Source organism: Zalophus californianus, chromosome 7 (assembly GCF_009762305.2).
Source record: "Zalophus californianus isolate mZalCal1 chromosome 7, mZalCal1.pri.v2, whole genome shotgun sequence".
Lineage (NCBI taxonomy): Eukaryota > Metazoa > Chordata > Mammalia > Carnivora > Otariidae > Zalophus > Zalophus californianus.
In genome coordinates, this window is record NC_045601.1 from 65,501,188 (window position 1) to 65,525,393 (window position 24,206).

A 24,206-nucleotide genomic window follows, 5' to 3' on the forward strand; every position below is an offset into this window, starting at 1 on the left:
TAAGAAACTGCCAAACTGTCTTCCAGACTAGCCATACCTTTTGCATTCCTACCAGCAATGAATGAGGGTTTTTATTGTTCCACAACCTCACCAGCATTTCGTGGTGTTAGTGTTATGGATTTTGGCTATTCTAATAGGTGTGTGGTAATACCTAATTGTTTTAATTTCCTGATTACATATGATGTGGAGCATCTTTGCACAGGGTCATGTGCCATGTGTATTTTTTAGTGAGGTCTTTTACTTTTTTAAATTAGGTTGTTCATTTTCTTATTATTGAGGTTTAAGAGTTCTTTTTATATTGTGGCTAACAGTCATTTATTAGATATATCTTTTACAGTTATTCTCTCCCAGTCTGTGCCTTGTCTTCTTATTTTCTTTTTAATTACATGAACAAATATATCCCTTTAAATTTATAAACCATTAAAAAAGTCTAAATGATACGGTCTTTTTCAAAAGAGTAATTGCATGATAGCATAACCATTCAAAGAAGAGAATTATTTCAAGTGACTTTAAGACAATGCATTTTGACTATATATCTCTAGTAAGTTATAGGGTAAGGGAAAGAGAGAGAGAAATCTTAAACTACAAACAATACAATTAGTAGCAATAATATAAGTATTATTTTGAAACTATTTTATGTGTATATAAAGGAACTAGACTACATGTTAATATTATTAGAACCAAGATTTCAATGTAGGAAAAAAGATATAAATATAAAATCAGATAGGTCTAGTAAAACTCTATAATCTTAAATTTGAATTTGTAAAACCAGTATAAACTTATGATTTATATTTTCTTTCTAAAAGTGTGTATTTCTAGCTGTATACACTAAAAAGAGCAAGAATCAATAGCAACCCAATGGCAAAGAACAACCACTTTTGGTCTCTAAACATAATTTCCACTAAAGGAATCAGAGGTGTTTGGGGAAATAGCTGATTTCAGGTCTATGGCAGGATATGAATGTACAAGATGAATCTAGAACATCTCTTTCCCAGCAGTCAAGGAATTTGTCAAAGAGTAATGTGGTCATGTGAAAAGGACATTTCAGTCAACCTGAAGAAGCTCTCATTGGCATATGAGAAGAAAATCTGAGCATTAAAAAAAGACTAAAATTGGGGCACCTGGGTGACTCAGTACGTTGAGCGTCTGACTCTTAGTTTCAGCTCATGTTATGATCTCAGGGTGGTGGGATCAGCCCACACAGGGCTCTGTGCTTAGCTCAGAGGATGCTTGAGATTCTCTCCCTCCCCCCACCCTATGCCCCTCCCCTTACTCATGCTCTCTCTCTCTCTCTCTCTCTCCCTCTCTCTCTCTCAAATAAATAAATCTTTTTTTAAAAAAGACTAATTTAGTGCTCGCTTCGGCAGCACAGATACTAAAATTGGAATGATGCAAAGAAGATTAGCATGATCCCTGCACAAGGATGACACGCAAATTTGTGAAGCATTCCATATTTTTAATTTTTTAAATTTAATTTTTTTCTTTTTCTATTTTTTAGTTGAATTTTCTTCTTTCCTTTTTCAACCAACATCATATCAATTACTGTTTTAAAATCTTTTTTTAATTTCTCATTTTTACAGTCATATTCTCTCTCTTCATTGTATTTAACCTTATTTTTTGTATATATACATAAATTTTTCTTTCATTAAAATTTTGGGAAACACTTTCTTCTAACAGACCAATATATACCCTAAATTTAGTATATGACATTGTCCTAGTCTTCCACCTGATCACATTCTATTTCTTTCTTTAAATTTTTTCATTCTTTTCTCAACCAACTTTTATCAATTCCTTTTTTTAAAATCTATTTTATTTTTCACTTTACAGTTATATTCCATCCCTTCATTGTATTTACCCTGATTTTTGTATATATATGTTTCTCTTTCTTTAAAATGTTGGGAGGCAACTTCTTCTAACAGACCAAAATACACCCAAAATCTAATATGTGGCTCTGTTATTTTCACCAGTTGGATCATATTCTTTTTTGTTCCCCCCTTTCATTTCCCCCTGGTTTCAGTCTCTTATTTGTTTAGTGTATGTTTTTCTGGAGTCATTGTTACCCTCTTAGCATTTTGTTCTCTCATTCATCTATTCTCCTTTGGACAAAATGACAAGATGGAAAAACTCACCTCAAAAAAAAGAACAAGAAGCAGTACCAACTGCCAGGGACCTAATCAATATAGACATTAGTAAGATGTTGGAACTGGAGTTCAGAATGTCGATTATAAAGATACTAGTTGGGCTTGAAAAAAGCACAGAAGGTACTAGAGAATCACTTTCTGGAGGAATAAAAGAACTAAAATCTAACCAAGCTGAAATAAAAAAGAGTATTAATGAGGTGCAACCAAAAATGGAAGCTCTAACTGCTAGGATAAATGAGGCAGAAGAGAGAATTAGTTATACAGAAGACCAAATGATGGAGACTAAAGAAGCTGAGAAAAAAGAGAGATAAACAACTACTGGATCACGAGGCAAGAATTTGAGTGATAAGTGATATCATAAAGCAAAACAACATTAGAAACAATTGGGGTCCCAGAAGAAGAAGAAAGAGAGAGAGGGGCAAAGGGTATATTGAAGCAAGTTATAGCGGAGAACTTCCTAATTTGGGGAAGGAAACAGGCATCAAAATCCAGGAGGCACAGAGAACCCCTCTCAAAATCAATAAAAATAGGTCAACACCCTGACATCTAAGAGTAAAACTCACAAGTCTCAGAGACAAAGAAAATCCTGAAAGCAGCTTAGGACAAGAGATCTGTAAACTACAATGGTAGAAAAATTAGATCGGCAGCAGACCTATCCACAGAGACCTGGCAGGCCAGAAACGACTGGCATGATCTATTCAGAGCACTAAACGAGAAAAATATGTAGCCAAGAATACTATATCCAGCTAGACTGTCATTGAAAATAGAAGGAGAGATAAAAAGCTTCCAGGACAAATAAAAACTAAAAGAATTTGCGAACACCAAGCCAACCCTTCAAGAAATATTGACAGGGGTCCTCTAAGCAAAGAAAGAGCCTAAAAGTAACATAGACCAGAAAGGAACACAGAGAATATACAGTAACAGTCACCTTACAGTCAATACAATGGCACTAAATTCATATTTTTCAATAGTTACCCTGAATGTAAATGGGCTAAATGCCCCAATCAAAAGACAAAGGTATCAGATTGGATAAAAAACAAGACCCATCGATATGCTGTCTGCAAGAGACTCATTTTAGACCCAAAGAAACCACCAGGTTTAAAGTGAGGGGGTGGAAAATGATTTACCATGCTAATGGACATCAAAAGAAAACTGGGGTGGCAATCCTTCTATCAGACAAATAAGATTTTAAACCAAAGACTATAATAAGAGATGAGGAAGGACACTACATCGTACTTAAAGGGTCTACCCAACAAGAAGATCTAACAATTGTAAATATCTATACCCCTAACATGGGAGCAGACAATTATATAAGCCAATTAATAAAATCAAAGAAACACATCAACAATAATACAATAACACTAGGGGACTTTAACACCCCCCTCACTGAAATGGATAGATCATCTAAGCAAAAGATCAACAGGGAAATAAAGGCTTTAAATGACACACTGCACCAGATGGACTTCATAGATATATTCAGAACATTCCATCCCAAAGCAACAGAATACACATTCTTCTCTAGTACACATGTAACATTCTCCAGAACAGATCACATCCTGGGTCACACATCAGGTCTCAACAAATACCAAAAGATTGGGATCATTCCCTGCATATTTTCGGACTACAGTGCTTTGAAACTGGAACTCAGTCACAAGAGGAAATTCAGAAAGAACTCAAATACATGGAGGCTAAAGAGCATCCTACTAAAGAATCAGTGGGTCAACCAGGAAATTAAAGAAGAATTTAAAAAATTCATGGAAACAAATGAAAACACAAGTGTTCAAAATCTTCGGGATACAGCAAAAGCAGTCCTAAGAGGAATGTATATAGCAATATAAGCCTCTCTCAAGACACAAGTAAGGTCTCAAATAGATAACCTAACCTTACATCTAAAGGAGCTGGGTAAAGAACAGCAAATAAAGCCTAAAACCAACAGGAGAAGAGAAATAATATAGATCAGAGCAGAAATCAATGAAATACAAACCAAAAGAATAGTAGAACAGATCAGCGAAACTAGGAGCTGGTTCTTTGAAAGAATAAATAAGATCGATAAACCGCTGGCCATACTTATCAAAAAGAAAAGAGAAAGGACCCAAATAAATAAAATCATGAATGAAAGAGGAGAGATCACAACCAACACCAAAGAAGTACAATTATAAGAACATATTATGAGCAACTATATGCCAGCAAATTTGATAATCTGGAAGAAATGGATGCATTCCTAGTATGGTATAAACTACCAAAATTGAACCAGGAAGAAATAGAAAACTTGAACAGACCCAGAACCACTAAGGAAACTGAAACAGTAATCAAAAATCTCCCACAAACAAGAGCCCAGGGCCCGATGTCTTCCCTGGGGAATTCTTTAATACCTATTCTTCTGAAGCTGTTTCGAAGAATAGAAATGGAAGGAAGACTTCCCAACTCATTTTACCTTGATCCCAAAACCAGACAAAGATCCCATCAAAAAGGAAAACTAGACAAATATCCCTGATGAACATGGATGCAAAAAGTCTCACCAAAATACTAGCCATTAGGATCCAACAGTACATTAAAAGGATTATTCACTACGACTAAGTGGGATTTATTCCTGGGCTGCAAGGTTTCTCAACATCCACAAATCAATCAGTGTGATACAATACATTAATAAAAGAAAGAATAAGAACCATATGATACTCTCAATAGATGCAGAAAAAGCATTTGACAAAGTACAGCATCCTTTCTTGATTAAAACTCTTCACAGTGTAGGGATAGAGGGTACATACCTCAATATCATAAAAGCCATGTATGAAACCCCAAAGGGAATATCATACTCAATGGGGAAAAACTGAGAGCTTTTTCCCTAAGGTCAGGAACACGGCAGGGATGTGCACTATCACCACTGCTGTTCAACATACTACTAGAAGTCCTAGCCTGAGCAATGAGACAACAAAAAGAAATAAAAGGCATCTGAATTGGCAAAGAAGAAGTCAAGCTCTCATTCTTTGCAGATGATATGATACTTTATGTGGAAAGCCCAAAAGACTCCACTGCAAAACTGCTAGAACTCATACAGGAATTCAGTAAAGTGACAGGATATAAAATCAATCCACAGAAATCAGTTGCATTTCTATACACCAACAAGACAGAAGAAAGAGAAATTAAGGAGTCGACCCCATTTACAATTGCACCCAAAACCGTAAGATACCTAGGAATAAATCTAACCAAAGAGGCAAAGGATCTGTATTCAGAAAACTATAGAACACTCATGAAAGAAATTGAGGAAGACACAAAGAAATGGAAAAACGTTCCATGCTCATGAATTGGAAGAACAAATATTGTGAAGATGTCTATGCTACCTAGAGCAAACTATTAATTCAATGCAATCCCTATCAAAATACCATACACTTTTTTCAAAGAAATGGAACAAATAATCCTAAAATTTGTATGGAACCAGAAAAGACCCTGAATAGCCAGAGGAATGTTGAAAAAGAAAAGCAAAGCTGGTGGCATCACAATTCCGGACTTCAAGCGCTATTACAAAGCTGTAATCATCAAGACAGTATGGTACTGGCACAAAAACAGACACATAGATCAATGGAACAGAATAGAGAGCCCAGAAATGGACCCTCAACTCTATGGTCAGGTAATCTTCGACTAAGCAGGAAAGAATGTCCAATGGAAAAAAGACAGTCTCTTCAACAAATGGTGTTGGGAAAATTGGACAGCCACATGCAGAAGAATGAAACTAGACCATTTCCTTACACCACACACAAAAATAGACTCAAAATGGATGGAAGACATAAATGTGAGATAGGAATCCTTTAATATCTTAGAGGAGAACACAGGCAGCAACCTCTTCGACCTCAACTGCAGCAAATTCTTCCTAGAAACATCGCCAAAAACAAGGGAAGCAAGGGCAAAAATGAACTATTGGGATTTCATCAAGATAAAAAAACTTTTGCACAGCAAAGGAAACAGTCAACAAAACCAAAAGACAACCGACAGAATGGGAGAAGATATTTGCAAATGACATATCAGATAAAGGGCTAGTATCCAAAATCTATAAAGAACTTATCAAACTCAACACCCAAAGAACAAATAATCCAATGAAGAAATAGGCAGAAGACATGAACAGACATTTCTCCAAAGAAGACATCCAAATGGCCAACAGACACATGAAAAAAAGTGCTCAACATCCCTCTGCGCCAGGGAAATACAAATCAAACCCTCAATGAGATGCCGCCTCACACCAGTCAGAATGGCTAAAATTAACAAGTCAGGAAACGACAGATGTTGGGGAGAATGCAGAGAAATGGTAACCCTCCTACACTGTTGGTGGGATTGCAGCTGGTGCAGCCAGCTTTATCCTTTTACTTATAGCCTATTTGTGTTTTTATATTTAAAGTGCATTTGTTATATGGGGCATGTATTTGGGTCTTGTTCATTTCTCAATTCTACCTCTGACTTTTCATGAGGAGTGTTCAGATCATTTATTTCATGTGATTATTGATATGGTTAGGTTTAAGTCTTTTATCTTGCTATTGATTTTCTATTTCACATGTTCTTTGCTCTTTTTCCCCTTTTTGTGTTTTCTTTTGAATTAACTATTTTCTACAATTTTTGTTCCCCTTATGACTTATTAGGTATACATTTTGTTTTATTTTAGTGGTTGGTTTAAGGTGTGTAGTTTTTATGGTTAAATTATCAATCTACTTTCAATTAATATCTTAACATTTTACATACAGAATAAGAACCCTGCAGCTTTTAGGTTATCATTTCCATACATTATGCATTTAATATTATAAACCCCACAGTACATTAATTTTTAAAGAGACAGTTATATTTTCAAAGAGATTTAAATAAAAGAGAAAAGTTATTGCATATCTGTCCATGTATTTATCATTTCTAGTGCCCTTTGTTCCTTTTTGTATTAGTTTTGTGTAAATTTGTAGATTTGTACCTCCCTTTGATGTCACGTTTTTTCTACTCAAAGACTTTTCTTTAATATCTGATGGGCTTTGGGTCTGACGGAGATGAAATATATTAAATTTTGTATATCTAAAAAGTCCTCATTTTGCCTCCATTTGTAAAAGACAGTTTACACTGTGTATAGAATTCTGGGTTGAGTTTTTTTCTTTTCTTTTTTTTCTTTCAGTAATTTAAATGATTCTTCACTCTCTCTCTCTCTTTTTTTATTTTGCATTTTTTTTTCCCAATTAGAAAGCTGGCTGTCAATCTCATCTGTATTCTCCTATACAGAAAATGTGTTTTGCTCTGGTGTGTTTAGTGTTTTTTCCTGCATTCCTAGTCTCTAGCAATGTGATTCCAATTTTCCTCAGCACTGTTTTCCTTGTGCTTTGTGTGCTTGGGGTTCCTTGAAATTCTTGGACCTTTTTTCATAGTTTTTATGGAATCTGCATAATTTTCCAGGATTATTATTATTTTTTTAATTAGGTCACTCAAAATTATTCTATAGGTCAGTGATGCTCTTTACTTTTAAAAGTTTTTTTTTTTTTCCTTTTCTCTGTGTTTCATTTTGGATTGCCTATTGCTGACAAATTCAGTTCAAATCCAGTAGTATTTTCTTTGTAATGTCTAATCTGTCATTAATTCTATTCACTGCCATTTTTTTAAATCACAGCCAGTATAGATTTCATGCTAGGATTTTGATTTGAGTACTTTTATATCTTTCATGTTGGCAGTTATCTTTTTGAATATAGCCCACATATAGTTATAGCTGTGTGTTAGTTCTGGTCAGTTTCAATTAATTTACTTTTCTTTTCATCATGAATTCCATTTTCTTGCTTTTTTTTACCTGGTAGTTTTTGCCTGGGATGCCAGATATTGTGACTTTTACCTTGTTAAATGCCTGTTACTTTTGTATCTCTATAAATCTTGAGCTTTGTTTTAAAATGCAATTAAGTTAACTTGGAAATGGTTTAATGCTTTCAGCTCTTGCTTTTACTATCAGTTGGGCAGCACCAGAGCAGTGCTTATCTTAAAGCTAATTTTTTTCCTAACATGACATAAGACTTATCTAGATATTATATCTAATGTCACATGAATTATGAGGTTTCTAGTCTATTTAGTGAAAATTAGCACTATTCCCAACCCTATGTGAGACCCAGCTAGGCACTGTTATTTATAAATCCTTGAGTGTTTTCTTTTGTTTGCCTTAGGTAATTAGACCTACATGTCCTGATTACTACTCTACTGAATACTCAAAGATGATATTTTATGGATCTCCATATTTCTCTCTCAGAGCATCCTCCTTCTTTCCAGGAGTCTGTTCTGCAAACTCCATTCTTCTTGGTCTCCCCAAGTTCTCAGCTCCACCTTCTCAAGGGAACTCCTTCTTCATAATAGAGTCTGAAACCCACTCAAAGCTGTAACCTGGGTCAATTATTGCATTCATCTAAATTGTTTCTTGTCTCTAGGGATAATTTTTCTTCATTGCCTGAAGTCTAGTTTCTTGAAGACTATCGTTCTATGCATATTTTCCAGATTTTGGTTATTTCAAGCAGGAAAATTCTAAGGAAGGGAAATTTGGTTCTGATTATTCCATTTTGTTTAGAAATGGAAGATCTTATCTATTTAATTTATAATTTTATTAATACATTTTTGTTTTTGCTCTGGCACTTTTACTTGATTTTTTTTTCATACTCTGCTGAAATTCTCAACCTGTCCCTAATTTGTTCAATATATTAATCATGACTATACATAAATTTGTGTCCAGTTACTTCAATATGGGTTTCCTACAGGTCTGTTTCCATTTTGTTTTCCCTCTGATCTTTAGTCACCCTTTGTATTTTTCAAATTGGACTATGTTTTAATGAATATTATACATGGAAAATTTAAGATATAATCTTAATGATGTTATGTTCCTCCAGAGGCAATTTAGTTTTGCTTCTAATAGACCATAGGCTAGGAGAAGATCTCTTTAATCCAATCAAAAATTGAGCTGACATAAAGGTGGGTGTCAATGCCTTATTCCTTGGACCAGCTCTTTGGAGCCCGAACTGGGTGTTTTTAAAGCAAGAGTCCCTCCTCTAAGACATATGTTAAATTCCTTTTCTCTTTTTTCATCAACCAGGTAAGTCTTCATAAACTCTGTGAAGCTTTACGGCTATGTTTGAATCAGTACATGCTTTGAAGGCAAAAGCAACACTAAGTACTGGGCTTTCCTCTCTGGATTTCCCTTCTCTCTGGGATTAAGTTCTCACTACCTTGGTAGCTTTTAGATGACTTCAAACAGATTTTTTTGTCTATCAATTTTTCAAGTTTTTTTCAGCACAAAGGTTGACCTGAAACAAATTCATCCACCAAAGCTTGAAGCAGAAAGTCCCCAATAATATATTTTAAAATAACTAGAAAAAAAGGGGAAAATAGAAATGCTGATTTAATGCCTTCTGGGCTAAGATATTTTAGAATCTAACATACATCTGTCAGCAAAGAGTTAAAAAATGGAAGAAAATCATACAGGATTTTCTCCATTCATATATTAAAATACTCATCGAGTGCTTACTACTAACCAGATTAATGGTTATAAGTCATATTACATTATGCATTTTAAGCCTACAAAGGCAAGTTTATACTTTTACAAAATATCTTTTTAACCCAGAAGGGAGTTTGAAATAGGTAAACAAGAATTTTATAGATTTGAAATTTGAGACTGAGCTATTTGGGAGTGATAGAATTCTTAATTATAAATAGAAGCATAAATATAAATAGAATTATAAATAGAAGATTTATAAATAAAAATAAATGTTCAACCTGGAAGCAGAGGAGTAAGTAAATGACAACTGATTGACCAAATAAAATGTGATTCAATTCAAAACATATTTATTGAATGCCTACTTTTTCAAGTTACTCTGCTAAGCACCAATGAGAGGTAACATTGTTACACAGTCTCCTCCAGTATTTATTATTAATTTGGATTGAATCATTTTCAATCTTGTATGTCACAGGAATACATTTTACTCCTTACTGAAAAATTCAGTTATAGACAGATCTAGTAGAGTCTTTTGATGTTATGAGCATTTAAAAAAATGTGTAGTTATAAGGTTTATATTAAGAGGCACCTGGGTGGCTCAGTCAGTTAAGCATCTGCCTGCCATTGGCTCAGGTCATGATCCCAGGGTCCTGGGATCGAGCTCCTCATCAAACCCCTCATCTGGCTTCCTGCTCAGTGGAAGTCTGCTTCTCCCTCTTCTTCTGCCTGCCTCTCCCCCTGTTTGTGCTCTCTCTCTTTCTGTCAAATAAATAAAATCTTTAAAAAAAAAAGGCTTTATGTTTAGAAATTATGGTAAAAACCTAGTCTCTCAATGACTCATCATCACCAGTATAATATATCCAAATCATTGTGTGTGTGTCTTTTGTTTATCTGACCAGCCTAATTGCTCATCACTCTCTTTATTCTTGAGTAGAAGTCAATGGGCCGCTTACTCTTCAACATGCCATGTCTCTATATAATTATTTCTCAGGACAGTAAATCTTATCTACCTCATTTAACTGGAAAACTTCTACACAAACTCCAAAGTTTAGTTGAAGTATTGTTAGATCTCTAAAGCATTGTATAGTGGGCTTATTTAGGCTTAGGTTCTTTTTTCACAACAATATATTTTATGTATCATCTGATCCTGTTTGTCTGTTTGTTTTGAGAGATAAATTGGAAAATTTCATTTGAAAAAACTCAGTTCAAACCTACTTCTGAAAAAGTGGTGCATAATTATTAACAAATTGACACAACTATGTGTCAATAGAAAGCCAAGTTCAGTAGACAGCCAAGTTCATAGTTCATTCTGCCTATAAATTTTAAAATTATGCACATTTGATGAATTTTTAATTTGGGGTTGATTTACCCTATTTTAAAGTTTTTTTTTTAAAGATTTTTTATTTATTCATTTGTCAGAGAGAGAGAGAGAGAGCACAAGCAGAGGGAGAAGCAGGCTCCCTGCTGAGCAAGGAGCCTGATGCGGGACTTGATCCCAGGATCCCGGGATCAGGACCTGAGCCGAAGGCAGACGCTTAACTGACTGAGCCACCCAGGCGTCCCTATTTTAAAGTTTTTGCATCAAGTAAGACTTTATTAATATTTTATATGATGCTCTTTCAAATTTGCATTGTTCAAATTTGCATAAAATTAAAATATAGTACACTATTGTTATGGCACTTGTTTTTCTATATTGCACCCATCTAACCAATAGACTTGTACAATCCTCAAATGCAGGACAGTATTTTTTCATCTAAAATCACCAAAGCCTAAACCAAAGCTGTGATGGTGTTTAGTGTTCAGTAATTTTCAATGAGTTAAAAGACAAGACTATGAAGAACCACTAAGCAATATACATATATTTTAATTAATCTATCTTCTCTATAAATTTTTTAAAAAAAGAAATAAGGGAAGGAAATAAAGAAGGAAAGAAAGTTATAGTTCAAGAACGCATTAGAAATTTTTTTTGTATGTCTCTGTGTGGGTTCCACATTGACAGAAAATATTCTGATTATTGATTAAGTCTATTGGTAGTTATATCGGTGGTTCCATTTCCTTTTATTTTTTTTTAAAGATTTTATTCATTATGTATTTATTTGATAGAGAGCACATGACTGGGGGGGCAGAGAGAGAATCTCAAGCAGACTCCATGTTGAGCCCAGGGCCCCACTCAGGGCTTGATCTCATGACCCATGAGACCATGACCTGAGCCAAAACCAAGAGTTGAACACTTAATCGACTGAACCACCCAGGTGCTCCTGTTCTATTTCCTTTTAATGTGATTTTTATGTTTGTTACTCAGCAGTATAGTTTCATTCACCTCAAGCACTATAAACCATCCCATTTGATTTTATACATTAAAAATATTTTAAAGAAATTATGATACAAACTATTACAGCTTATTCATTTATTATTTAAGAATTCTATTTTTAAAAAATTAATTTGAAAATGAGTATTTTAGCAAATCAGTATACCTATTAAAATTATCTTCTAATCTCCATGAAAAATGCTTAGGCAATTGAAGATGTATAAATGTGATTGGAAAGGATTATAAAAATAATATATTTTTCTTAAGTTTTACTTTTATGTTTATATGCTATAAGTAAAAAAAAATAAATACATTTTACTATTTTTTCAAGTTTTTATTTAAATCCCAATTAGCTAATGTACAATGTTATATTAGTTTCAGGTGTAGAATTTTGTGATTCAACACTTACATACAATCCCCGGGTGCTCATTACAAGTGCCTTCCTTAATCTTCATCACCTATTTAACCTGTCCCCCCACCCACTCCCCTCTGGCAACCACCAATCATCTGCTTTTACAGTTAAGAGTCTGTTTCTTAGTTTCCTCTCTTCCCCCCATGTTCATTTTGTTTCTTAAATTCCACATATGAGTGAAATCATAGGGTATTTGTCTGACTTATTTCACTTAGTATAATAATTTCTAGCTCCATCCACATCATTGCAAATGGCAAGATTTCATTCTTTTTTATGACTGAGTAATCCTCCATTGTATAGATATATACCACAACTCTTTATCCATTCATCAGTTGATGGATATTTGGGCTCTTTCCATAATTTGACAGTTGTTGATAATGCTGCTATAAAAATCAGGGTTCATGTATCCCTCTAAATTAGTACTTGTGTATCCTTTGGGTAAATATGTAGTAGTGCAATTGCTGGATAGTAGAGTAGTTCTATTTTTAACTTTTTGAGGAAACTCCATACTGTTTTCCACAGTGGCTGCATCAGTTTGCATTCCCACCAACAGCATAAGAGGGTTCCCCTTAAATTTTACTATTTTTGACACTTGTGTAAATGTAATGAACTACATAGAAAATCAATGCCTGGTTTCTTTCTTACATTTTGCTACCTGTACTTTTCAGATTAAATATATAAAACATTTTTAAGACACTGTAGGCACTCATAGTTGATTAAAATTATTATTTGAAATTCTAAACATGTTTAGTTACCTGGGGGTCACATTTCAGTAGAAAATCATGTAAAACAATATGCAAAAGTTCATCAATCAAGAAGAATTTTAAAAATTTGTATTTATTTATTTTTAGAGATTTTAAAGATTTTATTTATTTATTTTAGAAACAGAGAGAGAGAGAGAGTGGGGGAGGAGGGTGGAGTGGAGGGACAAGCAGACTCCCCACTGAGTGTGAAGCCTGATGTGGGGCTCGATCTCAGGACCTCAGGGATCATGACCTGAGCTGAAACCAAGAGTCAGACACTTAACCAACTGAGCCACCAAGGTGCCCCAAGAATTAAAAAAATTTTGGTGAGCATTTCAAATAGCTACTTAAGATATGTTATGTTATCTATTTCTCTATGCACACACACATTTGTTTTCTGAAGCTTATTTGTATGTACTTATTGAATATATCTACCTGCTTCTTTTTATTAGAACCACTGATCGAATATTTTAGTTGGCAGAATCATAAACCTTATTTAGGCAACATTCTTGACTCTAAATTTTGTGACAGATACCAGACGTATATACTAATAACAGCACTGATATTTTCTTGGAAAATCTGGGGAAATGAAGACAATAACAAATCTCTCCATATGTGACATGAATACACTGCCTTCTAACTGTATAGACTTGGATTTTTTTTTAACTTGGATGGGAAATTTAAATTGAATTTAGGAGAGGACACCTGGATGATAGCCTTTTTTTTTCTCCAAGTGACAAAATGCAGGTCTTCAAATTAAAGTGTATACATTGTTATTTAAAAGACTTTGTAATTAACCTCATGTTATGAGGGAAATTTGCTTCTGTAAAGGTCCAGAGAAGATAGGAGTTAGAATTGATCATGGTTGGAAAGTGGCTAAAGGATATTTGGCAGTGGAGTTCTGTCCAGAATTTTGCTGTAGGTTTTCAGCTAATAAAAAAAGAGAAAATGATGGGGGAAAAAGGAAAAGGGATATGATATTGGGACATTTGTATTTCAGCCTTATAAGCTTCTTTCTTTTCTCTTTCTTTCCATGTTCTTTTATCCATGGACAAATGCCATGTGCCATGAAAACAATTGGCTCTTTAAATTGGACACTATCCAAAGCCCAGGGTGTAAAGATGAAAAATAAATAAATATTGGAGCCAGAATGTTACACATCTTATCTTTGGAGAGTTATTATTTCAGAGTTACCATATGTGATGCCTGTCTATGGTTAGCGTGGTCAAAATCATTATTAGGCATATTGAACCTACAACACTAATTCCAGTGTCATGAATTCAGTTTAAAAGCAACTCTTCTGCAGTCAGGTTCTGGCAAAACTTCAAAGCCAGCATTCAAAGTCAGAAAGCTTAAAACCATGCAAGCTTATTTAGATTCCTTAAATGGTCTGGTTTAGGAGATTTCTGGGCATTTGAAGCTTTGTAAGCCATTGCAGAATGAAAAAAAGTTAATCTGTGCAGCTACGTTTTCAATAATGTGACATTAGATTCATTTCAAAGGCTTTTCTTCTTGGGTATCAAACCACACTCAGGATTTCTCCAGGGTGTAAGATACAGTCACTTCCTTATTTATTTATTTTTAATGAAGGGATTGATTTTCATGCTGAGGATTATATAGTCAGAGTCTAAAGATATTTGGTTTTTTGTTACATCAAACAGCAAAAATGGGCTGTTTCTTAAAAAAAAAAAAGTATGCCCGAAACTAGAGGGAAAGGGAAAGTATATTCTTTTAGGAAGAGAATGCCTAAAAATATAGGTGGACTTTGGAATAAAACTGACATTTGTGGCTCTAAGGGTTATATTAACATGACATTTGAAATATAGCATTCTAAATTCTCTCAATCTCTCTCTCACTTTCTCTCTCTAAAATCTTTAGAAAGCATCTAATTCTCTGTTAGTAGAATGTATGAGATGAATATATTTATATCAATGACCATATAGGCTTCTTTCTACTTAATTCTTTCAATATGCATTTTTAAATGTTAGGCAATTTAAAGATTATTAACAAAAACTCAAATAGGACCCTGAATAGCCAAGAAATGGTAAATAAATATTTTAGAAAAAAATATTTTCTTTATAGAAGAAGAAAATTTCCCTTTGACCATTTTAACAAAGTGTTTTACAAAGTATTTTTTTCCATAAGATAGGGAGAATTTCCCATCAAAACGTATACTTAATACGGTTAAAAGAAACTGAAGTGCAATCAAAATTTTAAGAGTTTATTTGAGCAAAAATCTTTCAGAAACAGGCAGCATCCAATCTAGCAGATAGAAAGGAACTCCAAGGAGCTGTACAAAATTAAAGACTCATATAGACAGAAGGGAGTACGAACAAAGAAGGTATACTGGCAAAAAAGTGAGTTGATTATTGTAAAGTTACTTTTCTTGAGGGGATGTCAGGGGTCTATCAGATAACCTAACTAGTGCTGATCTGGCAATTCCTGATTCACTGGTTTAAGATTCCATTTCTGGGGGAGCCAAAACTATAATTAAGTCTTCATTTGGTGATGCAGAGCTTAGCATACGCAACTCAATTTTAGGCCCGTTGTACTGTTTATAACAATACTTACTCAAGTCTGTATACTGGCCTGATATTGTGCTCAGCTCTAGTCTCTGCATTTGGGAATATTTTGTCTTTGAAATATCAGTTTTGGAAGTTTTAAAAGTTGATGAGATTAGCCACATAGACTGCATTGAGTTTTTTTGTTTGTTTTTTATTTTAATTTCAAACTATATGTCATATTTCACTAACTTGGTTTGTTAAGTGTATGGATCACAGCAACTTCACCTTAAAACACATTTTCATCTCTCTGGATACTTTTCACAGTATTCTCCATGGAATAGGTTAATTTAAAACTGGTTTTGGATAAATGGATATATGAAATAATAAATCATTAAAATTTTGATAATTATTTGGAGATTCACATCTTGACCCCAAACCCAAATTGAAAATTAAGGTCATCATGCATTTCTTTAAAAAAAAAGATTTTATTTCCTGAAGTAACTTGTGTTCTCTTTCAGATTATTATTTTTCTAGATTATAAGTCAAATATTTATATTATATATATTTATAACTGCTTAAATATATTTATAAGTATATATAAAACTATAACTATTGAACTACTGAATATTGAATATATAAATATATTCACTAGTTGAATTAGCAAAATTGGAAACAATATTTCAAAAAAATTATGTTAACTAAGAAAATTATGTAAATCCATAATATAGAATATAGCCACTAAAACACTGATGACTATTTTTTTTTTTTTAAGATTTTTTACTTATTTATTTGAGAGACAGAATGAGATAGAGAGAGAGCATGAGAGGGGAGAGGGTCAGAGGGAGAAGCAGACTCCCTGCTGAGCAGGGAGCCCGATGTGGGACTCGATCCCGGGACTCCGGGATCATGACCTGAGCCGAAGGCAGTCACTTAACCAACTGAGCCACCCAGGCGCCCCTGATGACTATTTTTAATGTCCTTTTTCAGCTCACCTTTATCTCTGTCCCTTCCACCAACTTAAGGGAGAAACTGGCAGTCCATTTCTCATGATTCCTTTGCAGAACTGTTTCAAGTTAGATTCTGAAGGCAAAAGAGAACTCTTTTTTTCTAAAGGCAGCTGTACACAAGCAAACTGTGATTTTAGAAGCCCCACCTAACAATCACCCACTTGAGTCCTAAAGCACCTGAGGTCTCGGGACAGCATTCAGGTGCCCACAGACATGCTCTTCAGAATCACTCTCTTTGATAATTGAGATATGGCTGCAATCATTGGTGGCATGTTCTTTGTAACCCTTTCACTTCCAGATTGATTGAACATGGCCTTCCTAGTTTTCATTCCCCTAGCCTATTGAGAAGCACTTAAATGTCCACTGAAGCAAACACTTGTGATGATGTCAATTTACTTTGTGCTTCCTGGACATAAATCCCTCTGTGGCAAATGAATGATAGATTTTAAAAATACATCATAATTCAAGTGGGGTGACCCACAAACACATGGAATTTTTTAGTGCTAGTAGAGAACAATATTATTGATGAATGACTGTCCTGAACTCCCAATTTTCTTAAAAATACTCAAATTATGTTGTGTTTTCCTTGGTTGTAGTTTTACCTTACAGAGTTGAAAACAAGTGTCTTATGATTAATTTTTTTAGACTATAAGCAAGAACATGCAAAAAGCCTTTTTTAAGTTTCTTTGCTTTATTTCCTTGCTTATGAATTAGTCAGCATTTTTAATTAATTTACTTGTTGGATTAAATAATATTCTCATAGTCTTTGGGTCCCTTTTTTTTAGTAAATAAGACCCTAAACCAAAAATGTGTTAAGGACATTAGAGTTTAAACAGGTGCCAAATGTAAAGCAAAACAATCTGTATTATAAAATATTTAAAAACCAAATTAAACTTTTTACTAAAATCTAATCTGGTAGATATCCCTGAAAATATTTCTAAAAGCCAATTTCTTACAGAATTAAATTCAGGCACAACTACAGTATATATCTTCTTTGGTAAAACATCATAAAAATTTTGACTAAGTAATTTGAAATGAAAACATTTTACATTTAATGCTTATAATTTTTTTCCCATTTTCAGGAAGCTTTTCCATATATCTTATTTTATACCCATTTCATAGACTAATTTCATAAGGGTTTCTCAAAATGCTGGACAGGAGGCTTAGAAAAAAATGAGCACTTCTGCTCCAACGCAAAAGAATGCTCACTGTTTTCTGGAAGAGTAAAAAGGGCTATTGTAAGTGAGGTGCCATTTAATTACCTAGAAGATAAGACAGGAAAGAGAAACTCTTTGTTGTTGCAGAAGGGGTCTGACATTTTAGGAAGAAAGTATTTTAAATATCAAAGGTGAGTGTAGGAGGTAGCTGAAAAGCAACATAAATGTGTTCGATGCCAGAAACATGGTTGAAATACTTTGATATTTCTTCCCATTTAGGAAAAACAGAGACAAAATGGAAACCTGAAGTGGTCCATTAATAGAAACAGATCTGGGAAGCTAAATGAAGAGTGTGTGTGTGTGTGTGTGTGTGTGTGTGTGTGTGTGTGTGTGTGTGTTATTTTGCAGATACAGTTGAATAAATACTAAACAAAAACTAATATAGAATTAAAATACAAGAACTAAAGCTATTCAGTAAAAATAAATGATGAATATAGCCTAAAGTAGATATGACTTGCCCAGTGAAAATAAAAATGATCTTTAGATGTCAAGGATTATTATTTTATTACAATAATACAATGTACTGAAAATGTAAATATTCAAACAGAATTCAGGGAGAATCTTGCCAACATATTTTAGGAAAGGTGTTGTAATTGATTTTAATGAAATAATATGTGGGCTTATTTAATGTTGTCATTGGAAGTGTCTACTAAGGATTTAGCAGTATGCTGTGACACACCACAGAATCCATGTGGGAACTCTCATCCTAATGCCTTCACCACACACAAGTAAATTCATAAGTATAGGCAGAATCAAATGAACACTCTCACCAATAGGTTAACATCACCAAAGTTAAGTGGTTTTATTTTACATAGTGAAAACTAGAACACTGCTCACACAACTGCTGACATGCAAATAGTTTATACAAGTTACTAACTCTAAATGTCCATTCATATAGCAAGGGCAGTATCTCCATGTTTCAACTGTTTGACACAATGATGGATTATTTATTTACTGAACAGCACTGGTGGCCAGAAAATCTGATTTCCATGCATGAAATCCATGAAACCTCAGCCACTGAACAGTTTCTTTTACATGTGGCAAAGGTCATCTATCAAGGGATTTTCTCACGTTTTGTGTGATTGGTCATGCCTCATTTCCTTCAAGAAAATATGATTTCCCTAAAGTCCGTGCATTTTAAATGACTCACAAAAGGCCTAGAAAGTTATTTCCTCTCTGTTTGTGATAAGCACAGAATATAGAGGCTAACCTACAGGGAATGACAAGCAACTGTTTGTAGCTAGAAACCATATTTAATCCTATCATTAGGAAAGCCTTAGCACTCACCAGGTATAAAAGGACTGCAAAATTAGACACTTAACCTTGTCATTTAACCTTGCAGAGTTTAATCTGTATTCAAACTTTAATAAATATGTTACAAAGACCTATTCTTACATTTTAGAAGAGATTTCTTTCAAAAAATATATTTCAAATTTTGAGTTTTATTTGCTGAAGAACTATGTGAAGATTTGACTCCCTTAAAAAGCAAAATCATCATTTTTATTTTTGGCCTGAAAAATCAATGAGAAAAAACAGTAAAAGATTATGTTTTTAATAAAATTTTTAAGAACAATAAATATGAAATATGATAAAATGAAGAGCAATTTAAAGAGCACCATTTGCCTGAGAAGAGATTATAACATATAATTCTAGAGATTAAAAAGAAATAACCCTAGTAGCCTAACTTAATTATGTTTACAAAATGTTTTTTAGCACACTGTTCAGAAGGATCTTAGAGTAGTACAAATATCCCAAATCTTTTCATGATCTCAGGTTATGTCCAAAAACTTCTAACTATCAGTGGCTAGTTGATATAACCAAAAGCACATCCATGCCTCCATCATTGTACCATGTGTTCAGTTCAGGGAAGTGATGCAGGAAGACCAGGAATAACCACTGATTATTAGTGTTATTGTGATACATTTATAAAGACATCAGCTATAGTGAGTAGACAGGATGTGACAAATGATAAATAATACTCTTATCAGTTACTGAGTAGAATATAAAACACAGTCACAGATAGATAATGTTGTGAATCTGTTGAAGTGTAAGCCTCATAGCTCCTGATATATGAGCTTTTTTCAAGGTCTTGTACATATTTTTGAATTAGTAATTTTGAATTATTTATTTTTTAATGAGGGCATCCCTGATTATATAAGGCCCTCAAAATCTGAATCCATCAACTTGGGCCATACCTGGATTTCTTTACTATTTTTAGCTCCTTTATGTAATTAAGCATTCATTTGTCTGCTCAAAACTGTTCAAAGTTAGATTTGGAGGACAATGAGTAGGAGGTGGGGATAACAAAACTTTCTTACTACATGTGTGTGTTTTTATTTATGTCTAATATTGAATTGTTTAACTTGTACTGAGATCTTAGGAATAAAGAATGTAATCATAAGGGACAACCATCACAGTTAAAGTTGTGTTTAAAAAAATGGTACAGAAAATAATAAATTTCCTGAGAGAGTTACAAAAGAAGTTTAGAGAGTTTTACAAGCAGATAAAAGAAGTATTTACACACTGACATTTGGATATGGGCAAAATGTATTAATACCTTCTTTCTCTTGCAGCTTTCTTGACAACCAATATATGTGAGATTTTGGGAAAATCACCCTTAATTTCTTTATTTTGGATATGACTCTTTCTTGAGCCTCACCTACTTTAATGTACCAAAATTAACAAAATGATGTAAATGCAATATATTTACACACACACATACACTTACATATACACATATATTATCTTTGGTTAATTTAATATTTATGTGTATTTATATGTGTGTGTGTGATTGCATGTGTGTGCATTTGTGTGTTTACACACATCAATAAGACCAAATATCAACTCAAAGGAATTTAACTTCTATAGAAACACAAATTTCCAATTACTAATTTTGAGTAATTGACCTTATTAAAAAACTAATAACTCATAGACTTGACGGTAGATACATATTTTCTAGCTTGGGCATCCTACTATCAAAATTAATGATAGCAAAAAAAATTAATGATAGCAATATTAGGAGTTATAATTTTGTCAAAAATTTTTTATAATTTATTGTATAAAATATTCCCGATGTCTTTCCTAAATCTTAAGAAAAGGTCATTTCTAAGTCTTTTAAGAGTACCTTCAATTTTAACATTGAACTTCTGTTAAAGTGTATTAATTTACAAAAAAGGAGAATACTGGAAAATTTACCACAAATAATTAGAATACTTCTTTAAACTATTTAATATACTCAGTTCAACTATAGACTCTTATTCCTTGAATTAGATTTTGTTGGCCAATTATTTTCTACCTAATGATTTAATATTTGTTGCCATGAGTATTTTAAATTATAAATATGTATTTTTTTAAAGATTATTTATTTGAGAGAGAAAGAGTGCACATTTGTGTGAGTGGGGGGAGGGGTAGAGGGAGAGGATCTTCAAGCAGACTCCCCACTGAGTGCAGAGTCAACAGGGGGGTCCATCTTGGAACCCATGAGATCACAACCTGAGCCAAAAGCAAGAGTCAGAGGCTTAACCGGCTGATCCACCAAGGCGCCCATTAAATTATAAATATGCATTTAACCATATGAAGTAAAATGCAGTTTATTTAGCTATGGATGATATTCCTCAGGTAAATATATTACTTTTTTTTAAATTATATTTAGTCTACTTCATAATTGTGTGGTATATTTGAGACATACATTTTCTTATAATAAATCACATTACTATTAAAGCTATATAGATTTGTAAATAGATAGTTTGACAATTAAATGGTATGATTTTACTAGTTGCACTTTAAGGAATTACAAAGATGTTCATCCAAAGAAGTACTTGGTATTTATTTTCCAGTATAATTCTTACTAAAAATAGATCAACAGTCTTTTTGGTGCTTCACTGACTTGTTATATTATGAACAAAGGTGCATTTCTAATGGACCCTGTCCTTTTTTATGATTTTGAAAATAACAAATAATCATTACTTGTCATAAATTTTTGACAGTTTAAGGATTAAAAAATCAATTCCTATAAAACCAATATCTGGATTACTGTTGAAAAGAAACTTGCTTCATTACTACTCACTACCACAGAATTGATTTTTATTGTTTGAAACAATCTGACTATATTTAATATGTTTTACTGATTTTCAGAATTCTTATACTGTAATCCATATATTCAGTACATGGGAAATAAGTGTAATTTCTTATGACAAAGTAATGTCGGTCACTAGACTTAACAATTGTACATGAATGAGAGCAGTGCTTAGTAATTTGCTGAGTATATAAGAACAAAAGTAGCAGTCTTTCCCTTTATCATTTATAAGTATCAAGAGGTCCACAAATGGCTGCGGTGCTGGGTGGCTCAGTCGTTAAGCGTATGCCTTTGGCTCAGGTCATGGTCCCAGGGTCCTGGGATCGAGCCCTTCATCGGGCTCCCTGCTCTCCTGCTTCTCCCTCTCTCACTCCCCCTGCTTGTGTTCCCTCTCTCGCTGTGTCTCTCTCTGTCAAATAAATAAATAAAATCTTTAAAAAAAAAAAAAGTCCACAAATGGGCCTGTTTATATGGACTCCAATGTGAAGACCTGACAGTGTATGTAATAGCTCTACACAGCAGCTCCTGGTGCCTTATGCTTTGTTATGTCTAAATGTCCCGAGGTGGAGAAGAATCCATGGATTACAGAGAAACTAAACTCTAAAGAGAACATTTGTTGCTTTGACGTTAGAAATTTGAAATGAAGATCCAATAAAAAAATGTAGGCTGATATACTTCTTAGGACAAAATACAGAAATGAATAAGGACCTCAAAATTCCCTAGTATTCAAAAATTTACCCTGATGCAAATAAAAAGTCCAGTTCACAAGAGACTAGTAGAATTCAATTTTATAATAATGTCTGCCTTACTGAAAAAAATGCAGAGGTCCCTTGAGAAAAGAAATGCAAAAGTTTCTATCAAATAAATGTAAAATATGCTAATAAAGTGATTGGAAAGTCAAGTGCGTATTAAGGCTGACCCTCAGGATTGCTTTGGTTTCTAATGTTACAGATTGTGACAAAGATCAGAATTATTTGGTGCAGTAATTAGTTATCCTTTTTGTTCAAGTCCAACAAAACAATCTGTTTCCTTATCTAACACTCACTCCCTTCTTCATTTTTCTTCTCATTTTTTTATGGAGAGCATTTTTTCCCATGAATTCAGAGATATTTAAAACACCCTTTGGTTAAATTATATATTTTAGTTTTAGATTTAGTTTATTTTTCCTTAAAGTAATAATATGATGGCTCTTTGTTTCCTTCTCTCTTTTTATTTAATTTTTTGTCATGAGAGTATGGATCAAAATTTGGGATTTCAATAACTAAACCTGAAAACTCAGCGTTCAAAGACATGGTGCCCTGGCCCATTTCTATTAAATTATCAGACTTTTCTGTGTTAATGTTTACATTTAAACATAATGAATTGTACATGCTGTAATGAATAGCATGGAAAATTGAAATCATGCTACTTCATAATTATTCAAACCCGGTGAAATGCTTGAAACATTTAAAGTAATATAAATGAATAAAAGAAGAAATGGGTTTTGGTAAAAAAAAAAAGTTTTGGATAATAGTTACATGCCTGTTAATTTGGAGGACAAATTATAGGTGACTGTGGATAAATGAAATCACTGCTTATTTAAAAATGTAGGGGACAGAGGCGCCTGGGTGGCTCAGTTGATTAAGTATCCGACTCTTGATCTCAGGTCTTGATCTCAGGGTCGAGAGATCAAGCCCTGTCTTGAGCTCCACACTGGGGCCTGCCGCCTACTTAAAAAAAAAAATGTAGGGGACACCTGGTATTTTAAACTTTGGAATCTTAAATAGGTTACTACGCTGAGCAATATTTCTGTCTGTATAAGTTTCTATTTTAAGAAGCTAAGAAACATGAGGCTGCATTCTAAGAACTGGGAACAAGCTCAGTGGAAATATTTCCAAATTTCAAGATACTGTGAGATGGTCACACAACCCTGGCATCCCATAAAGTCCAGTAGGGTGACAAATTTATCACTTACCTAAATTTTTCATAAGAACTCTGTTATTCTTTTAAACTCTTATGATTTAACCCCTTTGGCTTTGTTGAATATTCAACGACAACCGAACTTTTCCTATGGGTCCTCCACTCTAATCAAGTCAAGCTCATTATTTTTTTTCACCAGAAGTGTCTTTGATCTTGCCTTTCTTTTAGAATATATACAGTGTTTTCAAATCTCTTTCAGGACTTCTTTTCTTCCAAAGTAGAAGTTTAGCTCTAACAGAACAGAGGTATTTTCAGTGCTCCTCACCATTGAATTCCAATGACTATAATATTGCTTGGAATAAATAGATAGTTAAGAAATGTTGGTTCATTGATAGCAATAAATGAAAGACTATAATCAATTGACAA

The 24,206-nt window shown here is 33.5% G+C and overlaps 1 non-coding gene across 1 annotated transcript; it reads left to right on the forward strand.

Moving 5' to 3' along the window:
* The first annotated feature begins 1,351 nt into the window (after positions 1-1,351).
* LOC113928101 lies at positions 1,352-1,458 on the forward strand. Its single transcript, XR_003521785.1, has one exon. It is a non-coding gene; the product is annotated as a U6 spliceosomal RNA (small nuclear RNA).
* Positions 1,459-24,206: the final 22,748 nt, after the last annotated feature.